The sequence below is a fragment of the Coffea arabica genome, chromosome 10e (genome assembly GCF_036785885.1).
Source record: "Coffea arabica cultivar ET-39 chromosome 10e, Coffea Arabica ET-39 HiFi, whole genome shotgun sequence".
Taxonomy (NCBI): domain Eukaryota; kingdom Viridiplantae; phylum Streptophyta; class Magnoliopsida; order Gentianales; family Rubiaceae; genus Coffea; species Coffea arabica.
Genome location: NC_092328.1, coordinates 45,517,733 through 45,536,820, shown reverse-complemented (window position 1 = coordinate 45,536,820; position 19,088 = coordinate 45,517,733).

Genomic DNA, 19,088 nt, shown 5'->3' with positions numbered 1-19,088 from the left:
GACAAATAAGAACTAGAAAATACTATTAAAGATTTGGTTTAGACACCTAAAATGATATTTGTAATCAAAAAAGATTTTCTATTTTTTGTTTCTTATTTATTTGTTTTACATTTCCCTTCCATCTTTTTTTCTTATTTATTTTTTATTTGCCTTCTATCTCTTTTGTGTTTGAAGAAAATTAAGATTTTGTATGCCAAAATATAAGTTTTTAAAATCATCTCTTCTCTTCCAAAAAGAGAGAGAGAGAGAGAGAGAAAGAAAAAAGAAAAAAAGAAAATAGTGAAATGAAAATTTTGTTGATTTATTAATTTGATTTTGACATTTTACTACTGACCATTAGTTTTAATGGAAAAACTAACGATGAAATTTTAACCTAAACCACGAGGAAGTTATATATAAGATTTTAAACCGTATGGGAGGGGGGTAAACAGTAATATACACTTTTATTGTATTCTGACCTCAGCGGATAACTTCTGTGTAATTTATATTAGGACTTAATAGAGGGTAATTGTGAAACATTTTGTTAAACCAAATACAAAATCTCTTACATTTGACTTAATCACATGTTGTCTCTCTGTAATTCGGGTCAAGCAAATACAGTATCCCTGTATGTCTCTTGTTGACTCAAATGCATGTCTCTATGTACTATAATGAAAGAAACGACTGCTTACTCTATATGCTTGAATGTTGGGCGAAATTGCCCTGTGCTCCTATGAAATGCACTTTCTCCCTTGGATCAAAAAATTGTAACCAGTAATTGCAAGAAAACATTGGTCTTCTTCAGAATCTTTAAACAAGAAAGAAAATAAAGCACTACCATACAGACTACAATCCAGATCTCAAATTGAATTTGAAATGTATGAAAATTAAAGAAATTTGTCAGTTCATAATGAATCGACCAGTAAATCATGTCTCAAATCGTCAACTCCTTCTCGCATCTACCTGATCTTTTGCAAGAAAGATCAGATTTTCCCTTGATTTAAGAATTTATGAAGAAAAATAAAAGCAAATAAGCAAGAAACCCCTGCCAAAAATATTTTTGTTACTTCTTCTCTAGCATGAGTACTGAAGATCTCCAGAGCTTTTGCCTGAAATGAAACCTATATAGTCATTACTATATTTGCATTAAAATAGGCAACAATTCGGATGACATATATTCTTGTTTACATAAGACAGAATGCATGCAAAGTTTACTGACCCTCGACTGATTTAATTCAACTTCAGCGAGAGTCCTTGGCTCTTCCATGGGTGGCTCCCTATCAAGCGATCCAACTCGGGCCGGAGGATTCTACATTCTCAAGAATGCAAAGTTGGAATGTAGAAATGTATGGTGTGGTGTGTTAGATCTAGGAGTTTGGCCATGGGCTGTATTTATGCTAAGAGGTTGGCTTAACCCCCACAAAAGAAAAGAAAATTGGACGTAGCGAATGAACGCTTACTTGTCACTCTACATGCTCTACACACTTTGAGGAGTTTGCAACTATTCATCTTGGAGGTGTTAAAGACCATTGTCCTTATATCATGATAACCCTAAAGCAACCTCTCTCTCTTTCCCCCTCTCTCCCCTTGCTTGCAAGCCCTTTACTTTATGGTGGATAAGGGATTAGCTGTCCTTAGAAGTGTTCAAATTGTTCAAGGAACAGGAGGAATGCCAGTCCCGTGGCGGTGCCATTAAATGACCGAGAACCGAGTCCATCTTAGTGAATACTTCGTGATCATTTGCTGAAAGGGTCTATTAAGCTCATTTCCCACTTCACCTAGTGGATTTGAGGCTGCTAATGATTTATTTATATCATCTGAAATGTATCTCTAACTTCAATTGTGCAGCTTCTTGTTAGACTGTTCTTCAAGAGAAACATGTTCTGAAAAAATATAAAGATGGCCACGCCACTATATTTTAATAGGAAGCAACTCCTAGGGGCAAGATTAATTAAGTTTTACAAGGTTGTGATTTTTGAGCAACCACTTCACATTAGTAAAAGACAGATAGGAGATTGATAAAAGAATTTTAATTAGATGATTATACAATGATTAAAAAAAGTATATTTAAAAGCATTGAACAATAATATTATTAGATGAGGAAATCCCTTACTATTCTCAATATGATAGAATATCCCTCACTTCCTAGACTACAACACTGGCTAAATTTGCTTTTTCCGGTTCTTCGTTCATTAAATTTTTAATCTACGAGACAACAACAAAGGCCTACTTTTAACGTTGTTGATAAATTGGTATGGTACATAAAGCAGTTACTCAAATCTTATGTCTATATCATGGAAATACCTAATTTGGAGATATCTTACCGTGTACTAGACAGGGAATTAGTCGAGTACTCAGATTATGATTTTTTTTTTTCCGGAAACGATAATTAATTATATTAACTTGTGTAAAAATTTACACGTAATGAGCAAAGGCTCAAGTTGCACTATACAAGTGTCTGCGACACTGAGGATTTAACCATTCCTCATCAAAATATATGCTTAGCGCATAAAAACTGAGGTTAGCTATGCTATTCCTCACTTCCTCCCTAGCTAAAACAAATGAGCATTCCACAAACATTGAGCTTAAATCGTAGATGTCCTCAAGATGAGAATGAAGTCGAATATCCTCCATTGTCGCAGAGTACTCAGATTATGATTAGGGAGCCCTTATATGGTTATTTAAGCACGGGGGTTCAGAAGTGTCATGCGTAGCTACCTAATAAAATGGATTAGTTGTATAACATAGGTGAAATTAACATTTCTAATTTCGAGTGTGTTCATAGCAATAAGACATGCACTCTTGCATATGGAGAATTTCCTTTAGGGTGACAAAAGAAACGATATTCATTAGATACATGGCTCATCTCAATAATTTCCAAAACTATGCACATTTACTATCATTAAGTGGTATATCTTTGTATTCAAAAAATTGAACGCACGACTATTGGCATAGATTTATGGGATTGGACATATATTACTATTAGTTTTGCTCATGACTACGGTTGCCTTTTTTAAAGTTCCTAAATTCTATTGACTACTTTCAACCAGGCATTAAACTCCTGCACGTCACACAAGCTCTTTCCTCTTAGTTTTTCTAGGAATTTCAGCTACAGGCTAACAAAGACAAATTTCATCTGTTCTTTTGTTGGGAACTATGGCCAGGTTAAAATTAAAGTAAGTATGAAAATATTCCATAATCATGTATTTTCTTTCATATTGAAGTATCTTTTAGCCTTATTTTTTACAGTCTGATTGGCTAGTACGTGGATCTTCTCAAGATTGAAACATGGTTTTCTAAGGTTGCATTTATGAGCTTAAACTCATGGGTAAATGGACCATTAATTACTATATTGTATTCGCAGTACCGTCCTTTACTAAAGAGTTCCAAAGTTGAACGTAAAGATGGTTGTGCTGAAGAAAATCCTGGATGTGTTGGTGTGGAGTAAGGAAGATATATACTTAGCAATTTGATGTAGACTCTAAAGTTCTTTATCAAAAATTATTTTGGGAACAATGACATATAGCTTAGGGGAAGTTAAATGGGGTTTTACAGCATGATAAGTTTCTTCTCACAGTGATATAAATGATTTTGGTTTAATTCACTCAATTTATTTAAGAGATTTATCAACTGGCAGATGCTTTTGTAAGACATTGATCGTTTTACTTAGGACCTTGTTAGACTAGGCACATTATGCTGTGGTTGTTTAAAAGGCACGTAGGGCCAAAATCTATCATGTCCCATTTCGTTCTTTACATTGCGTTTTATCAATTTAATCAATGGTAAGTCTGTAGAGGCTGAGTCAATATCAGAAAAAGATTTATTTGCCCTCACAAGATGCTGTTTCTATTTACAATAACCATCTGAATATGAAAGAGAAAATAGGAAAACCTTAGGAAACCAACTCCTATAGCTTAATAAGCACCCTAGGAAAACCTTTTTTCCTAAAGTCGGATTTGCGTTTGATAAAATTAAAGTCTAAAAACTGAAATCTGAAATCTAAATCCATTAAGTTATTCAATTGTTAAGCATTAAATTTAATGCATTTGAGTGTATATCACATTCGGCGATAAGTCAATAGTTTATCACTTAATTTTGAGAACAACCTTGGTTATAAAATTCAATGCCACTTAATTAATTCTAATGTTCAATTTTTAGTTATCAAACGGCCTCAATATGTTAAGATCTGAATCTATTAAATTTAAATATCGAATTGGGTTATCAAATAAGGCCTTAGTCTCGTCTTATCTAATGGAAGGACGAAGAAGTGGTGATATTAAACTTATCTAATGACCAACTGGGGTTGGGCTAAGTGGTAAGCAGCTTGGTTCCGCTTAAGCAGGTCTCGGGTTCGAAACCTGGCGTATGCAGCTATCCTTGCTAGGAGACTCACCCACCACAGCCAGGTGTGCGACCCGGGTCGACCAACGGATTAGTCAGGGCAAAGCCCTGGATACCGTGGCAGGCAACCAAAAAAAAAAAAAAAACTTATCTAATGGAATGCGCAATAGCTAAAAAGGAGAGTCTTGCGGAAGGGAGTTCCCTGCCATTGGATTTAGAATCCGCCGATGCTTGTGGAAGATTTGGATAGAAGTGAACGGCTCCAAGGCGAATGAATAGAAGTGTTGATCCCCTTCGATCAAGTTGCTTGTGCATGCCATTACCTATGAGTAAAAATGGCACGAATAATGATCTCCATGTAAAGGAAGTTTGTTTACCCTTGTGACTCTAAATCACAACCCAGTATGTGAAGGTTGGATTGGGATTCAGATAGCGTTTTCGACTCACGTATCAATATGCATACCTGAATTTTTGACTTTCTAACCCTATTAATCTCTTATTTTTCACATTTTTTCAGGTGAAATTACTATTAATTCTTCTGTTAAAAAGTCATCCGTAAACATTTGTCCAATTTTTACAGTAAGATGGTCTTAGCTATTAAAACTCTGGCAAGCCTATCCTCGAAGCTGACCTTTGAGTCCACTGGATAGCATAATTGTCCATTTCCTGCTGTATATAGGATCAATCATATTTTAAAAAAAATTCCTTTTAAATCCAAGAAATAGTTCTTATTTCAAACCGAATAACCACCGAAAACTCTCAACAGACTTGTCATCAAAGACTGATATGAGTTCATCCTTCTTATGAGAGCTTTAATAAGGTGGTTTCATCATCTTCAACCATTTCTGAAAATGGTTGCTTCATCGTCAAAATTAGAAAAACAAAATTCACCCATTGGACAAAGGATGTTTTTGATGATACCTGTCCTATATCTACATGGGAATCTTTCAACTTTTCAAAGGATGTTTTTTGATTTTTAACAAGACATTAGCAACCAACCACAATTGGAACAATGTTAGTTGTACATCTTTTAGTCATGGTATGTTCTTGCGGCAAACTAGATGGAGAGGTGAGTGAAATGGTTTGTGAGAAGAATCATTAATCTTTAATAACGTTAAAGACGAAAAGGAGAAGAATGGCCAATCCATTGGTGGCTGAAAATATCAAACCCTAATTGACCTCCAAACTGTATTAAAGGCTAAGCAGTTTCCAGCAAAGAGACGCAATAATTTCATCCTTAAACAAGATGCGAGGGTTGTTTTTTCCATGGTTCCATCTAAATTTCATATACATCTTATACATCCATTAATAAGTTATTATAATCAAAAAAAAAAATTACTACCACATTGTTATTCCAACGGTAAAAGGGATACTTATTTCAGATTAATTAATACATATGTTATTCCAATCACTATTATGATTTATAGGCTAATAAGCACTATATAATAGTTCCCTACCTTTATTAATTTCATTAATTAACTTCTCTTTTTCCCCCCTTTCCTTCCTTTTAATGCTATTGCATTGAAAATAGAAGGTAACAGTGAGCATTAAATCAAGGCTAATTAAAAACATAGAATAAAATGAAAATAAAAAAAAAATGGAGAGAATCCCAGAATTACATGTGTGCTTGCGTTTATGCATGTGTGTGAATATATGTGTTCTTTATTTAGTGTATAACAATATAAGTATCTATCTAGTGATCCCACCATGTCCCCAAAAAAAAAAAAAAAAAGAGAGAGAGACATAAGGAGAAGTTAATTTGCAATATAGCTAATTAACCAAAATCCATCTTTTTTCTCTAAATACATTTTGTTGCCATATAAAATCAAAATTATGAATTCATCAAGAGTAATCCTGACTGGTGATGACAAAAATGACCATCTTCTACTTTACATGGAAAAAGTGTAGGATTAGAATCAGGAGCAACAAACAATGGAGAAGTAAAAGAACTAGAATTTGTGAATGCTTGAGTCTTTTACTAATTTTTGTCAAATCTTCTAAAGGCAAGAAGTTTGGTCATTTTGTAGCATTATGCTCCAATCATGAAGTGAAAAATGGGATCTATAATTTCGTACTAATTTTTCAGTTTCTTGGTCCTTGTACTTTTTTGTAAAATTTGTGCCCAATTTTTCATGTATTAGCTTCTTCATTCTTTTCTCAACTATGAAATAAATCCACAAATGCATAAAACATTTCAGGTTGCAATTGATAATGCTCATTTCATGAAATTTTTTTTTTCAAATTCAATTTATTGAAACTATTTTGATCAAATAAATAACAAAGTACCCGAGCTCTGTAGTATGGGCTTGCAACCGAGAAGTTACTTGAAGGGGCCGTTGAGCCCATACTCAATTTTGCAAAAACGCCCAAGAGCTCCCAGGCCTTGCCCAGCCGTCTCCCCACTCCCAACAACCCCCCAGTCCAGTTACCAGCTAGTAGAATCTGGAATGCGAAAAGTAAGAAATCGGACTATCTTTTTGTTCTTGTCTAGTCCATCTTAAAAGTCCAAAAGTTAGTGAGAGGACCAAACAAGAAACCGTCGAACTTTTTTCTTGCGTGGCTATATAATTTTTTTCGGCAACCATAACATTTCTATAATCTAATAACAACATTTCTATAATCTAATAAAAATTTGACTAAATCAAAAGGATATTTTGACATCTTTTTTAGATTTTTTTCACTGTAGATCGGATTCGAACCTCCCAACCTACAAGTCAAAAAGAAACTTAATCTCTTTTTGGTGGCCACTCAGCAGTTTCTTGCCTGGCTGTAATTCTCACATCTTTTGCCAATTGTTTCCATCTCAACTGAGTTTCAGAAATCCAATGTCTCAGCTGTCCAGCTAAATCACAGTTGTTTTATTCTTTTGTCTTTTGCTAGAATATAGCTAAGATTCTGCTGCTGCTGGCTTAAAGTAGAAACTAGATGGAAAGTACTTAGGGCATTTGGGAAGTGGCTCTGATAGAGAGGAATGGGTTTCAAAATTAATGATAGTGATACTTATCGTTTGCTTAAGTGTTCGTCAGGGTATGATAGACCCACGGATTTTGTGATTAACTACGTTTGAGTAAGTAATCAATTTTTACTTACCTATATATCTTATATTTTTAGTAAAAAATAATAAAGTTACAAAATGCTAGAAAAAATTGAGAGAGTGAAGTAAATTTAGATGAAAAAGGGAGTTGGAAAAAAAAGGAAAAAAAATTGTAAAAGTTATACCTAAATTTTAGTTACCAAACGCTCTATGGGATTCAACCAAAAAAAAAAAACTCATTACTATTAACTACTAATTAATGATAGTGGCAGTGTTATAATAAACTTTTACCAAACGGCTCCTAAATTATGGATGATTATGCATCTCTTTTTCACTTAAAACAAAGAAAATAAATAGCATAAGATTTGCAGCAAAACTAAAATTAAGCACAACAAATTTCTGCTCTAACTTTGCTCTGTCCCAGACATCTTTTGCATATTAAAATGCTTCAAGACCTCCCTATTCAACAAACTTAATGCTACATCAGTTCATGACCTTACCACTGTATTTGTCCACTAATGTTTCTCTAATTGTAATTCTGCCCACCATGACCTTACCCTTTTTTTCTTTTTACGGCTCTTGAAACCCTACATGTACCATGCCCTCTTAACTTTTTTGAAAATTCTATGGTCGCTTTATAGAATCATTTCATCACTTCGTAACCCTCAATGCTAGTCAAATTCTGGATAGTCGAATTTTTTCAAATAATATTTCGCTTGTATTATAAACATATTTTTCAATTCATTTTTTTATATTTTCAATCACTTTTTATCTCTAATACGTCACGTGATAAAGAGTACAACATTAATTATTTCAAATAATATTTTAAACAATACTCTCTATCCAAACACACTCAACTGACTCGAGTGGTACATACGTCAAATTATTGAAATTATTACAATTTAAGATTTTCAAATACCTCTTTCACTGTTCAACAGTAGATTTAATATGAGGATATGATATCTAAAAAGTCAACAAAAAAAAAAGACGATAAAATCTCTCAAATTTTTTAACATAAATATGAGAAGTAACTACTCATTGAATTAGGGTCCTACCGTCATTGTAAACAAGAGAAAATAAAATAAAGCGACAAGCCAGTACTTTTACTCCTCTAGTTTAATAGTTTTATGGCAAAATCAATCACTTCCTATTCATAAAAAAGTCTAGTTTATGGCGAAATTAATCTTTTTGCTGGCTTGTCCTTACTCTAACGAGGAGAAGAAGTCTAGAACTCACAGCCGTCATCCCCTCATACCATCTACTATCTATCATTTTATTTTATCTTATAAATTGTGGAATAGCCTTACTCAATTTTCTACTCAATTCATCTCTCTTGGCAGCATTAAAAATACAAATGAAAGTAAGTACACATATCTTTCAAAAAAGAGTACCAGACAGATTCTCATCTCATGCATGTCAACAAAAATTAATTTAAATCACATTAAGAAGAGATGATGCTTCTTAATTGCATTGGCTGTAGAGACACACAAGTGGATCTCAAAGATATTTTATAGGGTTAATGACAAAATATCCCCTCTAACAATACACATATTCTAAATTTGACCTTCTCATCGTCTAATTGGATGATTCTATAAGTAAACTTTTCAATTTTTTAAATATAATACTTTTTCTTTTTTCACTCTCTCATCCCTTCCCACGCATTTTCCACTTCCGGTTTATAGGTACAAGATTTGATCCCGAGCCTAACAATGAAAAAGATTCTAACAATCATTTCTGATTATTGGGTTGACACCCGTGGTTAGTGCTTAGTATAATAAAATTAACTTAGTAATTATATATTCAATCTCATTTTGCCGTGTTAGATCTACAAGAAAAGGAGAAGCATGGCTTCCATCAAGTTAATAATTCGTTGTTAGGGAACCAATTTTGCACTTGGTTGCGTGTTTGCCCACAAGTCAAATTTTCATTTATTATTATAATGAAGGATGTTCTTATCTTTTATTTTTTATGCATGTTTTGATCACAAATATTTCCCAAAATTATTGATTTCATTTAGGGTATAAGTATTCTTATCTTTGTGAAATATGTGCATCTACCATGAAAACATATTTAATTTGGAAAAAAAAAAGATGGGAAGTCGATGAATTCTATTAAATAATCAGGGAGAAAAAGTAAGATGTATCAATATTCCGAAGGAGCATTTTGTAATTAATCCCCTATTTTCGCAGGCTGCAACAGAGGGATGGATGAAGAGGACCCTCTTAGAAGTTAGAACCACTTAAGTCAGTCCAACTGTCAGCTTAACGGCCGTTATTCCCTCTTTAAATAGAAGTACTCCTCCTTGCTGTAATGCCATCTATAACGGTGATCTTCCGTTAAAACGCAGTTAGACGTAACACGTGACCCAATACGTCACACACATGCAATTGTTAGCAAGTCCGTTAGCTTTTCTATGAAGCGTACGTTACATTCATTGGTGCATTTGCATGTATGACCATGTCATGTTAAACATGCATTCATGTATGTAGCCATTTTCATAACGTTATAAATCAATTAAATAGTAAATTTATTTTACGAGTGTCCAATGAAAATGCGTTAACAAGGTGTTTGACATTATTATTCTTTCAACATTTGTAGTGAAATTGGTCAAATGCATAAATACAAGTTCGAGTAGACGTAGATGTAGATGTATAGACAAAAGAACAAATGTAAAATGCTAAGAAATCAACAAGAAAACATCAAACTATTGTTTCTTTAAAAGTCATATTTTTGTATGTTATTGTCTTAATATTTACCGTTTTCTTTTTAATATCCATATTTATTACGTTACTGTACACATTAGAAATTGCAATTGTCACTGGTAATTGTAGAAGCCTAAATCCACATAAATGGGAAGGCAAACAATTAATTTCGAGTTTGTGTTAACATAATATATCAGGTGTAAATCTTGTTACCAATCAAATGTTTGCTGAACACTCGTTAAAAAAATTCTAATATACTAAAAATCATTATACTTCCTCATATGGGTGTTTCGGTACCATAATTTCCTTTCGAGGTGGGGCAGGATCGGTTTGCTCTGGAGAAGCAACTATCCCTAAAGGTTTATGGCCAAACTTTAGTTAAAAAAAATAATGTAGTAAAAAAAATAATATAAGGTTCAAATTGTATTTTGTATATTATTTTTCACATCACGTGTGGGATTCACAAAATTTTATTCTATAATTACATGTTATTAAAAATAAATTACATTATATACATACAAAATTATATTTTATATATTTTTACATAAAATCGACCCGAACGATTTTCCTGACAGTCATTCAGGCCGTGTCCATTTAATGTTTTGAATGAAGAGAGATGACAACATATTTTTTAATCTTTTTTTTTTTTTTTGTCAGCAACGATACATTTGTATAACTTACTCTATCATAATCTAGGGGGAAGGGGAAGCCTAAAGAGGCTGTTATAGGGACTAGTGGGTATACAGATCCAACTAGACCAAAGGAATGTTATGACACAACCCTTAGATTTTTTTCGCTGCAGGTGAGGTTTGAACCCTCACCTACAGCCCAAGAAAGGGCTTAAGTCCCTCCTTGGTGGTCACTGAGCCATTGGCCCAGTGGTTTCTTTTTTAATCTCTTTGGTTAGGGTTTCTTGTGCCTGCTTCGTCCGTCCGTCCGTCAGTCAGTCATCACTGACGTCGACTGAAGGAAAGTAGATGAAAGTACGGTTATACCCTTCTTCTTCTTTCTGGATTATAGCCGGGGACCCGCTCTTTATCTATTGGACGACCGTGTCACGCTCAAATGAGTACAATTAGAAGGGGTACCACAAGGCCACAAATTGGATACCATTTAGAGACATGAATTGGTGTGAAATTTACCCATTTTGCATGAACAATTGACAATGTCTTTTGAAAAGGATCAAGTCTTACGAAATTGTCTATTCATTCTTAGAAATTTTAATGAAATATGTGGCATACCTCATCAAGTGATGCTATGCGCCATATATGTTTACTTTAGTTTGCAGTTAGGGATTCTTGTATAGATTTTTTTAAAAAAAAAAAAAGAAAAGAAAAGAAGAAGAGTGTAAGATCCGTTGTGAAAACTTTGATTTGTTTTTGAATTGCTAATTAGATTTTTGGAACATTTAACGATTTTAGAGAATGCAATTATAAGCTTTTCTACTAGGTCCAACTAATTTACTTGCTTTGTACCCAGTTTTTTTTTAAAAAAAAATCGGCCTGGATTATATTAAAAAGAGCTACCATGGAAATTGCAAATTACATGTCCTATTAATTATTGGAGTTTGCAAAATTTGGAATTTTCCCATAAGTAGTTTTTGTCGTGATAAAGCATATAATGATTAAATTGAATAGAGTCCACAAATGAAAGTGCTAACTTATACACTTTCTAGCCATTACTTTGAACTATAATTATTGTGTCGATTAATATGCATAATTGTTTTAGAACGAAATCTTGAAGTAACAAATAGATCATGAAAAATGTTTTTTTTTTCAGTGTAAGTGGGAGTACTCAAACCCAAGATCTCTTGCTTACACTCCCTCCCCCCGTACCACCCAACCCAACCCTCTCCCCAGATCATGAAAAATGTTGATAAACCACAGAAAAAAAATTACAATAACTTTTGCAATGTAAAAACTTTCAAAAGAAAATATATTTAATTAGAAATTTTATATCCGACAAACTATAGTCCTACATAGTTTTTCTACTCTAATTTACTCAGCCAAATATCAATGCAAGGAGAACACTCACGTGGTCTGAAAACCCTACAGCTACTCTAGATTTTTCTTTATCGCACAAACATTGGTTACTAAATATCGAAATTATCTAGTATGATAACCCAAAATATTTCTAAAGATAAATTATCAATTAAAGCTTTAACAATTTCTATAATTTGTGTTTAGTTTTATCACCAAGAATCACTTAAAAAACTCTTTAACATTTCCAAAGATTTAACAGTAATGTGATAAAATCATAAATGTCAACTCTAGTAGTATGAGGACATAGAAGGTAGAACCTTTTTTTATTCTTTTTTTTTTTTTGTCAACACAGGAGTATCCGAATCAATTCTTACGGGGCCCCGACTAATCTCCACTGCGGTCCGGGAGAGGAGGCCTCACTCCACACCGAACAAGTCAACAACGAGACTCGAACCATGACCGAAGTCAGGTAGGTTGCTATACCCTAAAGAGAGGGAGCGAACCGTCTGAGCTGCTCCGCGGGGCAGGACCTTTTCTTATTCACCATGGTACAACTTAAATAACTTATAATTCATGAACAGGGAATGTACATTGTACACTACATAAATAAATACTAGGAAACCATCAGCAGTAAGCTGTTACTGGATAATAAGGGAAGAGAGGACTTAGTAATTATTCAACAATGCAGAGGGTAGTAATGGCAATCTAGTTTCATCTACAGATAAGCTCTTGCGGTGTAGCGTGGGGCTCGTTCATCATTGCAAATGATTTAGAGGAGAAAAGCTAAAATCACCTGCCCAAACAAAGAACAAGTTTACAATTGGTAAGATATATAGCCAAACCACCTCAAAAAATTGCTAAAAAAAAAAAAGAAAAAATTCCAAACAAGATGAGGGGGAACATGTCATGTTTAAAAGAATTATATTTACGTTTCACAAATTATAGTAATCACCAAAATGAACTTTGATTTATTATTTATTGGTTTGTGTGATTATCTCTAAATACATATAATGTGAACGTTATGTATTAATCTATCTTATTTAAAATTTTAACTACAAGATTGCTACTTTACTCAAATAAAAAAATGCAACTTTTATTATTCTAAAGAAATTTTGAATTTTAAAAACTTCTCTTAACCTCTATGAAATTTTATAATTTTTCTATGAAATCCTTCTCTTGTCTCTTTACGTCCTTAAATTCTTGATTTAATATTATATATTGCTCTCTTCTTTCACTTTTACTTTATAAAAAAAAATTCAGTGTCTACTTTTTTAAAAACTTACAAAATATTTATATTCAATATTCATGAGTTGCTGTTCTATAATATATAGTCTTGAATCCGCCACTAAATATTAATATAGTAATAGTTAGAATTGTCATTTAAAAATTTTTTGGTACTACTCATTCCACTAGTTACGTTTGTGATGGAACATTTTGTAAATAAAAAACATAGTAAAAAAAAAAAAGAAGAAGGTTTGAATGCTCAAAATGTTTCCCACAAAATACATTCCAAACTGGCGGGTGAGATTATCAAACCTTTCCACCGGCAGCTGTTTTGCAGTATTATAAGACGGCGACACGTGGTTTTCATGTGGCCTAGGATCGAAGCTTCGATTACGAGATTAGTGATTCCCAACCGTTGGATTTTTGGAGTTTTGCAATTAACCAGCTGTACGAAACCTAGCTCCAGGCCCCAAAGGTGTTTCTGAAATGACTAAAATTTCCTTCCCTGGTACACCAAATTACCAAATTAGGAACCTTGGGCGTCGTTTTCTTTGACAACGGCTGCGAATTTACGATCACTCGCTGTCGGGGAACTCTTGTTTGCAACCAAAAAGGGTAAATTTGGAAACTAAGATGGTGGACCCATGGACTCTTCAACGGTCATGATTGAGACCCGTAAACTAACAAAAAGTTGATAGGTGAGTGAGTGAGTGGAGATCAACCTCGTTAGAATTATCAGCTAACCAAAAGAGACGGAGCCGAAGACACACAAGTTGGAAGGATAGGTCAAGTTACGAAGGCTAGTGATAACAATCCGAACTCTTAGCGGAGGATCCTTAGTGCTGTCCTCGTTGATAGATTTAAGGTTCGAATTCTATACCTAATACTTTTTTTTTTTGACGTAATAGCATATCTAGTTTAGTTTATTCATACTCCTAAAAGGGAGGAACCTACTTTATAAAGTGGTCCAACTGAGTTCAGAGAATTTGACCGGAATTGAATCACCATCAGACCAGACAGGTGCATCACACGCCCGTATGAATTTAGAACAAATCTTATATTGATGCACATTGATTGAAGGTCAAGGGTTCCTCCCACCCTACAATTAATGTGATGGCCAACTCCTCCTCCTTGGTTTTGGTTTCTATACCTAATACTTGAATATAAGAAAGGTGGGAGTGTTAAAAAATATATATCCGGAACTCTGAGACTTGACTCTATTTGGATTGCTATTTTTAAATTTTTTATAAAAAAATATACTGTAATAATTTGATATATGTGAGATAAAAAAGGTTATCGTAACAAGTTTTCGTCAATATTACCTAAGTAAGGATAGAGATATGTATAAATTTTAAATATGTTTTGAATTTGCAAGTTTTATGTTTACGTTAGAGTGTTAGATACATTTTGAACTCTACGGATCTTCTTTTTTCTAAAATAAAAAAAATTTTGTGTTTATGTTAGTGCATATCCGACTGTTTATCATTATTCAATAGTAAATAATTGCCAAAAAAGGAAGATTTAGTGAATAACTATTTGTTAGAAGCTAAATCCTAACTCATTTATACTATAATCTACACGTCTTTGTAAGAAAATATTTCATTTTTAAACAAATATTATGCCAGTCCGCTAAAAACTAATTCATTCCATGAGCAATGAATATTTTCATTTTTAGACAAACATTGAACTTAAAAGCACTCTACCAATTATACCCCGTCGATCACTGAATTAATCTATCCTAGTAATTTCACTGTTTATTTGACTTGTAAGTTTCAAAACTAATAAAGGACTTCCTAAAAAAAAATAATAATAATAATGATAAAGGACAGTTAAAGAATGGCTCTTGCAAGCCATTCTGATTATAAGATGTTCTTAATTTTTCTATGTGACAATTCATGAGGAATGGCATCTCTTAAATTGCAAATTACAAAACTTAGACAAAGAATCGAGAACACCATTGAACAAGACCATTTTTCCCTTTTACTTCCTTGTAATTTTGTACCCTCAAGCAGAGTGTAAGAAGTAGCTTTTTTTAGGGGAGCAAGAGAAGTAAACGTACAAAAAAATCAGTACGTTGCCTGCTATCCCACGAAACAACAGATATAGCATGACGGCCGGGGATAATGTTTGAATTTTAGAACGTTTCAAAACATAATTAAAAGGATAAGCAATAAGAAGAAATGGTTAGACGAGGCTGGTTGATATTCTCCCTTTTTTGGTTGGTCAAGAAAGGGTGAAGCAGTTGGGGGATATAAATTTCGCGGCTTTCAACAGTCAAATCTTTTACTATGGCAAACTATTATATTTGTGATGTTTACTTTGAGAGATCTCCACGACATTATAAGTGCTGGGGTTGAAATTTAAGCTGTGTTTGATAATTCAATTTAACATTTTAATTTAATATATTTAGATTTTAATGTGTTCAACCATGTTTGATAACTAAAAGTAGAAGGTCTTACTTAATCAAATAGCTTTGAATTACTTATGTAAATCTTATTCAAAATAATAATAAATGATAAATTCTTAATCTATCATTTAATGCAGAATATTATCAGATGTTAAGATTTCAATATTTAAGAATTCGACAACTCAAATTTAGATTTCAAACTTCAAATATCATATTTCAGTTTTATCAAACGTGCCCTTACTTTCCTGTGGCAAAATTTGGCTGAAACCATGTGGAAGGATGGAAATAAGTTTGACACCCAAGACATCTATAAAAATCGTAAATTTCTTTACAAAATTGCGAGCTATAAACAATAATTGAAAAAAATTATGAATAGTTGGTATAGTGACTCTATACATGGAAGACTGTCCACCATTAATTTATTGCCTATATTCGGGTTCTTGTTTGTGATTTTATGGTACGAGGTGAACTATTCTAGGATATTTTGTTAGAATCTTTTATTTTTTATACTTTAGAAAAATACTTATGATGCTTTCTTATGCAGAAAGAAAGGGTGAATTATTCTGCTATAAACTTAAATTACTATAGATTAATTTGGCCTGAGAGACTAAAATGAAATACGAAATTTTCATTTTAACACGCCTAATATTTATCTAATATAGTATATATATACACATATTAATAATTATTATTCTCCTGTGCATTTATATATTTTTCTTAATTAATCTTATATATTTAAAAATATAACATCTAAAAAATATCTTAGCGAATGCCCCGTTAGACAGACCGATGAAATATTAATGATGCAAAGAGAGTAAGCAATCTTATCAAATACCAATTCAATACATACATGGTGTGCCGCTGATGCCTTGCAAACATTAAACGAGACATAAATGAGATTTGTTGGATTACATTATGACACATTTAAAGCGTGATTTGATATCACATCCAAAGATAATTTCTTTTGCAGAAACAGCAATTGTCAAGGACTAAAATGGTAAAAGCCGAATGTGCACATCTTCCAAATTCATTTATTAATTTTTCCATTCTGGTAACAGTGCAATCTCTTTTGGCAAAGAAATGTTTCTTCGGTTCCATTATTCAGTTGAATGAGAGGAAAACATGCATCATATCTAAAGAGGTAAAGCATGATGTGGTCCATTTAATTAGTTGTATCTTATTTAGGTGCAAGTTATTACCTTATTATGATTTCACTTCATTGTTTTTTTAATTTACTTGTTAATTAGTTTCAAAATGGAAATATCTATTTTAAGAAACCAACTCGGAGATTTTCTTTCAAAATTAAATGAGCGTTTAGAAAATCTTGAAAAACATTTTGCAAAATTAAATGTACAGAAACAAATGAAATTGCCTTTCAAATTCTTCTGCCCAGAAAAAACCCTTAAAAAATAGGGAAACCCCCCCTTCCCCTCCCCAATAACTGTTTCTTTGGCCCACTTTGATCTTTCCTTGTTTGGACTATAATTTTTTTTTTTATAAAATTTTTATATTTTTCGTGAATACATTTGTCAATTACCTTTTTATCTTATATATATTAAATCATTACAATATATTTTTCTTAAAAATAGCAATCCAAACAGGGTTCAGCTGCCTATATGACTTCAAATTTTTAAGTCAAATCTACTTCAACCCAGTCGTTGTTCATCAATTAATTGAACATAACTGGCCTCTAATGTCACAATTGGCCTTTCAAATCAGACACATTCATCAACATCCCATTTACCCTTTTGCCATAGAAAAATTGGCAAAAAAGAAAAATCTTCAACCACAAATAAAAAAATACTACCGTAGCATCCTAATGAACATAACTGGTGTCTAAGGTTTGTTTTTATATCTAATTATTTGAAAAGGCTTTTTAAAAATCATATATAAAATAACATTTTTTTTTGTAATTTGATGTATATAAGATAGAGAGGTAATTAAAAAAACACAAATGTAATCTAAAAATCTGTTTACGATGCATAAATTTTTTTTTTTTTTTAAAAAACTTGTTCATGCCGCATAACCTTTTTTAAAATAATAAGCTATCAAAACAAGCTCTTTGTGGTAGAAAAATCATCTAAACCTGCAGATTTCACTAAAACCAAGTACTCTAGTAATGAGTTAGCAATCCAAAGAATAAACTAAAATAAATTTAAAACTTTAAAATTGTTCTATAATTCACAATACATACATACACATATATGGGTGTGTGTGTTCTATACATACATAATTGTTCTACGTGTGAGTGTGCACGCGCGCACTTGTGTGTGTAATAGGGGTAACGAGTATGGTTTCTCTTTGGAGAAGAAGCCAAGTAACAAATAAAATCCCTATGCAGGTAACATTCGCTCAAGAGACCAACTGATATTCGCTGCCAAAGCTAAAATGACAACTGGTATCCATCAACAAATCCTAAAATGAAAAACACCTTAAGTCAAGTTCCTTTTTTTTTTTTTTTTGCGGTATTAGATCCTTTCGTATTGAATCACGCTAAAAAATTGGGTTCGGCACAATAAAAGTTGGCTTGACCTCGGCTTTTTGTTTTTGGGAAAAGTTTGAATTCCACTTTAATAATTTATCAGTTGAAATTCAACCACAATTTTATGCTTATTAAAAAGGTTTTATATCGAAAGTCCAATTACTCCACGAGCTAACAAATCTAAATTAGGGTTGTTAATAGGATCGAACTAGCCCAAATTAGCTCAATTGGATCGAACTAAGCCGAACTCAACTAGTTCGATTCGAAAGAATAAGGGTTAAGCCTATTATAATTTTAGGTCAGACTCAGATAGAGTTTAGGTTTAGATTCGAAACCCGATTAAAATATATGCCAAACTTGAGTCTTCTATATGCTCAACCCAATTATATATATAAAGTTTGGCCCGTTATTATATATATATATATACATACCTAATTTATGTTTAGTTTTAATATTATAGATGGTAATTTAACTTTACTACTTAATGGTAATAGTAATTATTTTAAGAAAATTAATAAGCAATTTGGATTAAACCCAAATTAGACTCAAAGATTGAATGTATTGTAAATCAAATATGAGCTTTGCATATATTAGCCCGGAACTCATGATCTGAAACTCAAACATCGTATTAACTAATTGAGTTGAGTTTAAATTTGTAAAACTCTGACTCAAATGGTCCGATTCGCAGCCCTAATCTGAATAGCGCTGCGCTGGTTCTGAACCCATAAAAATCGTATGGCTATTTCGTAAATAAAAATAATCCGATGTCCCAAATTCAAAACGAGCCTTAGAGAGATCGAGAGAGAGAGAGAGAGAGAGACAGAAATCGAGCGGTGAGCTGTGTGCATGAGTAAGAATCGTGAGATCATCCCTCAGACATAAAATAACGGAACGGCGGGTATTCACCTACATGCATGCACGCTCATCACTATTGATG